At 38.0% G+C, this 12,191-nt stretch overlaps 1 long non-coding RNA gene across 1 annotated transcript in view; it reads right to left on the bottom strand.

Moving 5' to 3' along the window:
• LOC106731784 (uncharacterized) overlaps window positions 1-12,191 on the bottom strand; it is an 82,983-nt gene that overhangs the window by 20,031 nt on the left and 50,761 nt on the right. The gene's annotated exons all lie outside the window — the stretch shown is intronic.

Raw genomic sequence — 12,191 nt, 5'->3', positions numbered from 1 at the left:
TTATGTAAATGTCCATGCACACTGCATTCCTAACAAAGGAAAATTACTTTGACTACAATATGCAGATACTGCCAGGCTCCTGCATATGCCCTGAAAAAGAAAAAAGTGGCAGACAGAAAGTTTTGGGTTCATCTAGCCCCTCTAAAAGAAATAGAAAAGATCCAGTAGGTAGGGATTTGTTTCCTACATCTCATTAGCACATATAAAATATAGAAGCTGTTGAAGTATAAAACACTAAACTAAATCCAATGTGCTCAGATTAAGGATATGAAAAACAGATTGTGCAGTATTTCTGATACATGATGGGAATGGTGTGTGCTTCCGACATTAGGACATGGAATTTGGTACAGCTCAACATTCTTCAATCTATTTAAAACTGGGACTCTGTCCTTGAAATGAAAAAAGGGCTGCCAATGGGCCCAAACCTGCAAGGTGCTAAGCCACACAAAGCTCTCAGCACCCTCTGATTTAATTGAGAGCTGAAGGCAAAGCAGTACCTTGTAGGATTGGGTCCTTTAATTGTCTCCAACACAAAGAACATTGCTGTGGGGTAAGGGTGCAGAGGCAAGATGACATTATACTCCACATCCTGGTTCAAAAATTTCATTAAATTACCAATTTAAATAGAAATGCAATTATCATAACTGACATATTTTTGGCAGCTATGATTAAAAAATCCCTTTGCTACAGTGTACCAAGGGAAAGCCCAAAGGAGTTCTGACACTGCTTCTTAATCAAAATCAGCAGAGACACAAAAGCTTTCAGTTAATCTATGCCAAGCTATTTTGGACAGCATGGCATTGCCTGGAGCACCCTTCTGGTGGCATTTGAAACACCTGGTGCCCTTAGAAAAAATACAAGCCTGTAATTTTCCTATGCTTTTTGTACCCATCTATCTACCAAGAGTTGCTGCTTCAGTGATACGAACATAATATAAATGTATGCAAAAACAAATCCTCACTCCTAATACTTTTGGTAATTTGTTCAGTCTATAGCACCCAGGTGGCAATCTGCATGAACACACTTCCTCATTCTGTATTTCATGTGGTTTAAATCTAATTAACCTATCATTTCATTCATTGATTTAACTTAAATCTTAATTTGATAATTGGAAAAAGTGTACATTCTAAGTGTGGGAGATTAATTGATACTTCAAGTGCACTTGAACAGAAGTAATTGAAGTCAATGCCAGAGTTGACCAATTTGATGATTTAAAGGTGGTTGGTTACTTACTTTGTTGAATTTATGCAATTTTTTACAGTTAGATCTATCAGTTTTTCCTGACTTAATTATGACTAAGTGTTGAACTTTATCGATAGACAATTGCTGCTGCTCTATTGATTAACTTGTTTTTTATTAATATATTATATTTTGTTGTTATAGTTGGAACATATTTTATGGTAAAGCAGTTAATAGCTAGAGAAATCTGAACATTAAAATATCCACTAACCACAGTTCAATAGGTACTTCTCTGTTTATCATTCCATAACTTACTATCACTTTAAGGACACTTCTGAGAACTGCACATGTAGTAAAACATGCTCTTTTTTTTCTGGAAATAGGTAATGGTGTGGATAACAAAATATCAGCCACACCTTTGGATTTTTAAGGCAAGCTGGTTTTAGGCACAAGCACAGCAAATGGTATTGGCTCTTTGGGGAGCCTTACATTTTATTTAAGGACTGTAAATTCAAAGTTGCCTATTTCTTGCAGCATGACGGAGAGCCATAGGTTTATCAACCCCCTTCAAGCAATTTGATTCACTACAAATTGTAAGATCAATCCCACATGTTCGTAAGCAACTATGCTGTTAATTTGTTCCTTCATTTTAGGTGTCACATAATGTCTGAAACATATATAAAATATTATGAACAGAAACAAGATCATATTATAAACTCTCACCCATTCAGTCTATCAGAACCAACAGTTTATGCACCTTTTATCTCCTTCTCAAAAGGCTGGGAGAGCAAATAGGCTGTGCAGCATTCCCCAAAGCTCAAAATATTTTGGCCATAATTAATATATGTAGGAAAGGGAGAGAGAGAGTGGAAATGGAAGAGAGAAAAATACACAACACACATTCTTTTGTATAAAAACTTGCTTCGACAATGTCTAACATTATTTATCTGTACTCATTAGAGGACCAAAGTTCTGTGAAATGCCTGATTTTTAAAAACATTTGTGAACATTCTTAGGGGAACATTGATATTTTCATAATTATGCATAAATGGGATCTCCAGTGCAGATAAGCTTGGCAGAATCTGATTTTTATTTTTTTATAATTTGAGAAATATTGGTTTATTTCTAATTTTTTATCAATTTAAGTGCTCAGTTGTGCAAAATTAAGGATTTTAAAATTTCTAATTTGCATTGATTTAAATGGTTATAGTTCTGGAAAATTTATAATTCTATATATAATGCAAGGGGTCAGAGAATACTGCCTTAATAATAAAAGATGTTGAGATTAAAAGAGTGCATCAGAGAATGTGGAGGGACTTCGTAAAAACTATATGAATTTTAAACTGAACATTTCAGCAGCTATCAGGGTACTGATAGACAAACTACAGCTTGAGCCATCAAGCATGCAAAGATGGCCAAGGAACTCAATGCAGAGGGACACACAGAAAGTGATGTCCAGAAGTAAGTAGCTTACTGGAGCAAACTAACCAGTACTCAGTGTATGTCCCAATATACCTGTATCAACCAGTCTTACAAAATCAGATATTATAAGACCTTTTTTCCTACAAAGAGAGTGAAACACATAGAATTGGAAAGGTAATATAACACCATGAATTATGCTAGAGACATGTGTAGTGTTTCATGGTCTTAGTTAACAACAGTCATTTGTACAGTTTCAAAGCTACTTTAAAATAATTGGAGACTGTTACAAAACAAGGGCCCGCTCTAATTCTAGCAATCTTGAAAGCATATAAAGAAGCATAGACTCATAGAATACTAGGACTGGAAGGGACCTCGAGAGGTCATTGAGTCCAGTCCCTGCCCTCCTGGCAGGACCAATTTAAGTCTAGACCATCCCTGATAGACATTTATCTAACCTACTCTTAAATATCTCCACAGATGGAGATTCCACAACCCCCCTGGACAAATTTATTCCAGTGCTTGACTACCCTGACAGTTGGGAACTTTTTTCTAATGTCCAACCTAAACCTCCCTTGCTTCAGGTTAAGCCCATTGCTACTTGTTCTATCCTCAGAGACCAAGATGAACAAGTTTTCTCCCTCCTCCTTATGACCCCCTTTTAGATACCTGAAAACTGTTATCATGACCCACTTAATCTTCTCTTTTCCAAACTAAATAAACTCAGTTCTTTCAGCCTTCCTTCATAGATCGTGTTCTCTAGACCGTTAATCATTCTTGTTGCTCTTCTCTGGACCCTATCCAATTTCTCCACATCTTTCTTGAAATGCGGTGCCCAGAACTGGACACAATACTCCAACTGAGGCCTAACCAGCGCAGAATAGAGAGAAAGAATGACTTCTCGTGTCTTGCTCACAACACACCTGTTGATGCATCCCAGAATCATGTTTGCTTTTTTTGCAACAGCATCACTCTGTTGATTCATATTTAGCTTGTGGTCCACTATAACCCTTAGATCCCTTTCTACTGTACTCCTTCCTAGACAGTCGCATATACATTTCTTTAATATGTAGGTTACAAGTTTCAGAGGAGTAGCCATGTTAATCTGTTTCAGCAAAAACAACAAAGGCTATGTTTAGACTGCAGGCTTCTTTTGGAAGAATATTTTCTAGAAGAGATCTTCTGAAAATCTTCTTCTGAAAGAGAGCGTCTACACAGCAAAAGCGCATCGAAAAAGCAATCTAAAAGCAATCGCATTTAAGCTGTGATTATTATGGACAGAGTGGATACCAGGGGACCTGTGCTTTTCCCCCTTTACTCTTCTTCCGAAAGAACTCCATCTTCCCCATCCACACATGCCTTATTCCGAAAGAGCTCTTTTGAAAAAAGGCTTCTTCCTCTTAGAAAAAGGTTTACCAATGTCAGAAAAGCCCCTCTGTTCTTTTAATTTTTTTTGAAAGAACACGATTGTAGTGTGGATGTAAGTGAAGTTTTTTTTGGAAAAACAGACGTTTTTCCGAAAAAAACTGCAGTGCAGACATACCCAAATTCATTAGTCTTTAAGGTGCCACAGATCTCCTTGTTTTTGCTACTTAAGAAAATGCTTTCAGGAAGAGGTCAATTGATTTGATTTGTCATCCAAGAGAGACTCTGTGCATTACTGATTACCAGATCTTTACTCAGCTTTCAGTTCAGCGATTGTTCACAGCAGGAAATGACACTACAAACGTAAGTAGAACAAAGAAAAACATGACTATAGTATTTTACTGCTGCACTCTCCAGTGAACCAAACTGGACAGCAATAAAGTTGTTTCCATAAGAAAGGTACTTGATGTCGCCAAGAGGACTCCCACATAACTTTCCCCTGAATTTTAGTTTTCTCCTTCCCTGGTGTCTTTGGCCATGTTTTGAAGGAGACAAGCTGTTTTATCCCATTTCACATGGGTGGTCCAATTTGGTTCTTCTTCTTGAAACCAATTATATGATGAGCCAACTTCTGCCAAAAATTCAAAACGTCCAGTTAAAAAAGAGAGTTGTTTTTATCTCACAAACCAAATAGGGAATGAGACATAACTTTGGAATATTTATAGTGAGGGTTGGAATTTCTCTGAGACAATTTGCTTCAGTATGTCAAATGATTGCTGCTGGGGAGCTACCCCATTTCACTCCACATCCTGCCAAGTAAGCTGGCAAATGGTCTCTACTACTGTAGCCAGGTGTGGACAGAACTTGGTCAGAAAATGTACTATTCCTATGAAACACTGTATCCTTTTCACAACCATTAGAGCTGGCATGTCTCCGACTGGCATGATCTTGTCAGGATCTGATTTCAGACTCTCTGCTGTGAGCAGATGTCCAATGTATGTCACCACATGCTGTCTGAGTCATATTTTTACTAGGTCAAGTTATATGTTCTTGTCCCTCCATTTCTGTAGAAAAGCATTCTGTCATTGTCTCATTCAGCGTCTGTACTATTGTTCCCTTCGTCTACCCAGAGGATTATCAGCTGCAATTATTTTTACCCCACAGCCCTTCTGGTGGTTGAGTGAGACTTCTCTGGAACACCACTGGTGCTGGCCTTATGCCCATCAGCATGTTCAGCCATCTGTGCTGACCAATTGCTGTTGGAAAGTTCATCATCATGCTGGACTCTACATCCACGCTTATGTGCCAAAACCATTTTCTCACATTAGACTGCAAATATTCTGGCTTTGGAAAGTTCTGGCAGGATGCCATCATTTGTGGACGGTGGATACTGGCATCTTTTCAATGCCTGGTTCAGTGGCTGTGACAGTGCATGTCTACAGATGCATAATTAGCCTGATGGTTTCTTTACCACCATGTCCAGCCTGCTTATCTAGACTGTGCTGGCCTCTACAAGTGCTATGATGTCACTGCTCAGCAGACTTTCAAGCACCAGATGTACTAGATTGCTTAATTCCACTGAATTTGCCATTGTGGTAAGCACAGCGAGGACCACTGTAGGGTCTACATCCAGGTGCAGCTTTCCTTCAAGATATCTGTCACCTTTGAGAACATTCCCATATGTTTTTAAAAAACTGTCTCCATCATCCATGGTACTTGCCTTTTTGTTTCTTGCACTGCAGTTCTGGAATTCTGATGCTTCCCACTGAAGATGGTACATATAGTAGTGTTTCCCAAGTGGGGTTTCTGGTGCTCAGTGTCTAGCACCACAATCCTCATGTGGTATTCAATTATATTTCTGGGTAGTAACAATGAGGGTGTATTTTCCTCTGGGCTGCATTTTGATGTCATTGTACATTATTAGATTGTGCCTGTTCCTTGTAATGTACATGTTCAAGTCCAATTTATTCTGAGGAATCACATTCCAGGAGGTTCCACTATCCAGCTGAGACTGTAAAGAGCATTTTCTATTACCATTGTTGCATGTATGGAAGTTTGTATGGTATTTGATTGCTTTCCTGTCCTGACATCCTGCCCCTGATATGCTCTCTGTGTTTCATTAGCAAAGAGCGAAGCTTAGTGCAGGTTAAGCTGAAGAGGTAGAAGTTCTTAGAAAGTTGTGTACTGGTCTGTTCCAGTGGCTGAGTTGCTTCCAGCCTCAGATTAGCAACTTGCTTTACTAGTCTTCTTTTATGTTGACTCTAGCTTCACAGAGAATGATGTTTTGGGGCTAGGGAGAGCCTTGGCTGGTATAATTTAGCAGAGCTCCAGTGACTTCAATGGAGCTACATCACTTTACAGCACCTGGGGGATTGTTCCTCAATGTTCACGAAAGGTAGCTAATAGCTAATGGTAGGCATTTCCTGCATGAAACAGTCATTCATTTTCCAGATGAAAGAATCAGTGTCCCTCTTGAATTGCCCCCCAAAGCCACACTATTTTATGTGTGGACTCTGTTAGAAGCTGAAAGTCCACGGAAGCATTTCACAAATCTCTGTCGCCCAGATATTTAAAGAAAAGACCTTCTTGTTTATTTATAACCTCCTGTCCAGAAGGAATTCTGTCCATATATTCATGGATGCCTCAATGTTAAAGTACACTTTGTGGTGTTACAAGGGGTTTCGATGGAATGGCACTTCCCATTTTAGTTTTTGCATGAGCAGTTTTTTTCCTGGAGTTCTCTGAGCATTCTTTCATGTGACAAATGGATGCAGATTTTATTAGTCTCGTCCAGAAGATGTTTAATAATACTGTCATTTGTAAGAAGATCATGCAATAGCAGGTTCAGACAGCATACAAGACCCAGCATATGTATGAATTTGCCTTTTACCACTGCTCTTACAACATTCACATCTTTGTCAGGGGCAATAAAACCAGAAGAAAGACCCTGGGCAGCAAGCCATGCCTTTATTTGGTTTTAAGCTTTACAGTGATGTTGGCTGCCTTGTGATTTTTATTAATCCAGAAAAAGGCTGGCTTTTTAAAAACCATGCCAGTGACTGACACAGATGCTCTTTGAATATATCATCCAGAACACTGTGAAACCCATCCCATTGGTTGTTTGTCCCTCTATGTACATACCAGTTACATGAATATGTTTACCCTCATTCATCATCAAGAATTATTTCACCTAAAGAATGGTATATCTATTATGGCGGAGGTTGCAAAATATATTCAAAAACAGCTTGAGTATTCTCCATTGATGTTTGCACAGTGTGAGCTTGATCCAATCTGGTGGCACAATTATCGTAACAGGTCTCATATTTCTTTTTCAGTCTTTTGAACTCACCTTACCTTCTAGCTAGTAGCTGTAGCTGCTGTAAGTGCAGCCAAGCTCAGTAGTGAGCTACTCCTCGGCCAGTTAAAAAGCAGCATTATTATAACCCAAAGAGTTCTGCCCAGTTTGCTTCAGCTGAGTGGATACTTACTAAGATACAAGACTTCAAGGGAAGGAACTAGAGTAGGAAAGTGAAATCAAGGGATTTAATAAGTAAATTCAAGTAGGATTTCACTTGCTACCCTGAAAGATCCAAGTTATAATGAACAAAATACATTATTTTTATTTCTGATAATTTTGTATTAAACCTTTGCAAATATCAGATAATTGTATATATTTGCAATGTCCTGAAGTTTAAGTGTGATATAAAACACATTGTTAGTAAAATTGGTAGTAAAATTAAAACTGGGAAAGAATTAATGGATACAAATCAGATATCTGAAAAGGCAATACACAAAAACCTGTTGGAGAACACTTGAATCTGCCTAGACACTCAATAATGGATCTCCAAGTCACTGTATTGTTTCAGGCAAATTCCACAAGCCAAATACACACAGAAGGGTTGGAACTTAACTTAATTTACAAGTTTAATTCTTATACAAATGGTATGAACAGGGATATCCGTTGGTTCGCACACTATCTTCCACATTCTAATAACTTAACCAATCAACCCAACAATGAAGGTGCTAATTGTTCTTATCAGCCTCTTGTAACTATTTGAACCATCTACTCACCCTCTCTCTCTTTTCTTTACCCCTCCTTTTTTTATTCCCGCTCTTTTTTTCCTCTTTCCCTCCACCACCTTTCCTTATTTATTCTTGGATCTGGACTTCTAATATTCCAGTCATCTGAAGATGCGTCCATGAAAGCTCGTGGTGCCAACTACATGTTTTGTTAGTCTTTAAGGTGCTACTAGACTATTTGTAGTTTTTTAAGTTTTTCCTGTTACTGACTAACTTGGCTACCCCTCTGAAGCTGTTAATAAAATTGTTAGCTGTCTATTAAATAAAGAATCTATCAAGAGAAGACCTAGAAAGTTGATGCCATGGATATTAACAGCTCTGCAATAATATTCCCTAATCATAGGAATATTGTTCAACATACGTAATTTATACATTTTTAAAAACAAAACACTTTCACAGCTTTATCCAGATGAAACCAAAACACTGAATAACTTAAATGGCCAAAGTTTCTGGTCTGTCAACTGGATTCATTCAAAAAACCAGATAATTAAAGAATGTCTTATAATAAAGATAAAGGTGGAAGACTCTTTCTTAAATGAAAAATTCTATTATCTATTCAGAGAGTTTTGGATCACCAAAAACATCTTTAGTGATTCTGGAGAGAATATTTTATTAGTAAGGATTCAGGGGATCCTTCTACATGCCTCATTTTAGCCTGAATATGCATCTTCTGAATTGGAACTTAAGGATTGTCACAAAATAAGGGACATTTTAAGGCTATGGTATCATTAAAATATATTATCCTACCCTGATACTAGTTTAAATGGTTGTTAAAGTGAAGAACTTTTTCAGGTTATAGACAGAATAATTGTCACATAATACGCTTTATATCTGTGCAGCCATTAAGAAGATATTTAAACAACTGTGTGTGTGACCCTATTTGGCTTAAAGTTGCAGATGTGTCCAACAGTTCAGAATGTGTGGGAACAATCATATTGACTTCAGTGGGGTCAGAATTTCACCCATGATGTTTAGCTTACCCTTTTTGGTCTGAAAATAAGGCCAAATATCTTGTGTAATCAGGCTCTTGTATATGTTCCAATATTTTTGAGTTTTATTTTTCCAGAAAAAGAGAAAGAAGAGTCTTTTTCGTGATATTTTAGTAGTTTTGATTCCAGGCCCAGCCACAGTTAAGAAGAGCAGAGGAATTATTTTTTTTAAGGTTAACTGTCTTTTACAAACTCAAATCACCCCCACTAGCCAATGCCAAAATCCCATTACATTTTAGTTTTAACCAACAATCACTTTTATTCTACCATTTCTCCCTCTCCATTAAGTTTTTCTTTTTTCAGTCTATTTTCTTTTCTGAATCTTCTCCTTTATTTCTTTGCTCATGTGTTCTCATACTCCTCTTTTCTCATTTCTACAAACAGTATTCCTTACCTTTTTATAATTTATATTCCTTCTTTATAGCCACCCTAAATCCATAATTTCTCAACCTTATGGAGTCCAGACACACAAAAGGATCAAATTATCCTTTATTTTCATAGGTTTCCTGTTACACTGTGAATCATATTCAGATGTATTTTTGCCTCCTGTAGGCAGATCCTGAGACAATGTACATTTTCATAGCTCCACAGACTTCCATAGGCATAGGGGAACATACAGGAACTGAGGATTTGCCCACTGGTTTTTATAACTCACCATGGATGTCTTACCCAATTGTTTATTCAACTCCTCTGCTAGTTCCTTCTCCCCTTGGCTTTCTGTAATTTGTGGTTGCTCTTTTATTTATGCAGGACCAAGCACATGGAACTTTTACCCTAAACAGACTCCTCTCCTATATCTCACCTCTTAAACCTTCTTTATCCATTTAGCTTAAGATTACTGCTGCCTGCAAAACCATTTTGTTATTCTAGGCATTATAAAAATGCTATTTAAAAATAAAATGTCAACCTATTGAAACATAAGAATATTCTGATAGATACCACAGCTCATATGTTTTCTGACATAAATATATTGCCTGTAATGTTGAAATGGTTTTTAAAAGGCCTCAGTTACAGCAAAGAATAAGTCACACTCAAAAATTCCATCTGAGTTGTCTTCTCTGCTCTGTGCACAAATTTTATTCATGTAATCTAATTGTCCTGGGAGATAAGAAGGGGCTATAAACAACATTCTTGTCTCCTAATTGGTGTCATTACCTCCTTCATCCCTCCCCATCCCCTTATTCTGGAGTAAAAATAGCACCTCACTGAGAATACAGAACATAAGAATTCAGTTAATCGCTGATTCATACCAAATGGTAAAAGTTGCCTCTTTTATGTTGGATAAATATATAACACTTCTTGCAAGGCTTATTAAGGCAACTAATTCCATTTATCACTTGGCCACTGGAAAAAAATGTACTTATTTCTTTTGTCTCCTAATTGTGGATATATCAAAGGAACAGAATCTCTATTTTCCTTTTTAAAGCTCATTTCCACGTGAGAGGTAAAACTCCCTGAGTGAAGGATGTTTTTGGTTGTTATCACCTTTCCTGCCCAGTTATGTCCCGGGGAGATGTTTATCAGGGTCATTGATTTGAGTTATATGGGGGAAAGAGATGTAAGTGGAAGCAGCTAAATAAATTAATATTCAGGATTTCCACTTTCCTTTCCTCTGCCTTGCCTAATTCTGCATAGTTTATTTTGCAGTAGTAGCACTCTACTAAGGCATAGTGCCACTCAAAATCTCACAGTCTAAATGAACCAGATGGACAATAGGTGGGAGAAAAGTAGCATTAATCTCCCCCATGTTACTTATCAGGAATGAAGGCATTGAGAAAGTAAGGATATGTCCACATTGCAATAAAAAACCCAAAAACTTGTGGGGGGAGGAGGGGTTGCCCAAGCCAGATGATTTGGGCTCACGTGACTCAGGATGTGGGTCTGTTTAACTGCAATATTGACATTTATATTCAGACTGGAGCCCGGCCTTGAGCACCCTGCAAGGTGGGAGCTTAGTCCCTGGGAGGGTCCCAAGTTGCAGGCCAAATGGAACTTCTGAACTAGAGATAGATAGCACTACAGCCCAAGCTAGCAACAGGTATCTAATTATAGCATAGACATAACCTGGGCATCTTGCTTAAGGTCAACAGGAACTCTATAGTGGAGATGAGATCTGAATTTAGATCTCCACAGTCCAGTGCTTTAACCACAGGATCATGCACATCTACCTTCATTGACTGTTTTCCCTCTCAAATGCCCATTCTAAACTCTTCTTTTGTATCTTTTTCTTCACAATTGCCTCCTTGTCTCTGGACCTCCCTCTTTTTCTTTGTTCACCAAGGAACTGCTCTCTCTTTTCAAGCCCCTCTTTAAAATTATTCTTATACAAAGACTATGTGAAACTCTTCTGAAGATACTCTATCAATTTGTTTAGCATGTTCTCTTCCCAGGCCTTTGCGCTGAACGAGCTTTACCCAAGGGCTGGGAGTCATTGTTCAACACTAACCTTTTCACATGAGTCAACACCAGAGGACATGCTACATTCTGAGCCCTTGAATGTAAAGGTTTATATTTATGCAAAGTGCCTGCAGAAGGTGGCAAGAGAGAAAAAAATCTCTGTGCCTCCTTTGCCCCACGATCTTGCATCCCTTCTTGGAGCTGGACACAAAGTGGCATAGCTACGTGCATCACTCAGAGATTGAACATAGCTGGAAATCCATTGAGTACTCTCCATTTTCATACACGTGTCCAACTTCCTACAAAGATAATTGAGTCTTACATTTGTCTGAGGTGAAGCAACAGTTTCCTTATCAGGTAGAGTTGTTTCTGCCATACAACACAACTAACACCTTTGCTTCTATCCCCACTTTTCAAGCCATCGGGATGAGGCATAAACAGTAATAAAATACACTGCAGATTAGGTGGTTTTTCAATTCCGGCCCAACATATTTAAAAGTTGGGCCCACAATTTATGGAAGATGCTGCATGCAGATGGCAGTTTTAAATCAGTTTGTGTAAGTTTTAGTTACATGAGTTTCATGTCCCAAAAACTGAGTTAGCCTAAGGGTCTGGCTGCGTAAGGTAGTGAGAATGTTCAGAGGATAATTTCTCTGGGGCTATAGTTTATTATTCTGTAATTTAAGCACCGGGAGAACGTATTGTTTCTAATTAAACTGTAAGTATCACTGTCCCCCTGGTTTAAAAAAAAAAAAAAAAAGC

Source organism: Pelodiscus sinensis, chromosome 1, assembly GCF_049634645.1.
Source record: "Pelodiscus sinensis isolate JC-2024 chromosome 1, ASM4963464v1, whole genome shotgun sequence".
Lineage (NCBI taxonomy): Eukaryota > Metazoa > Chordata > Testudines > Trionychidae > Pelodiscus > Pelodiscus sinensis.
Note: the sequence above shows the minus strand (reverse complement) of the source record. Positions and strands in the feature narration are given on the sequence as shown.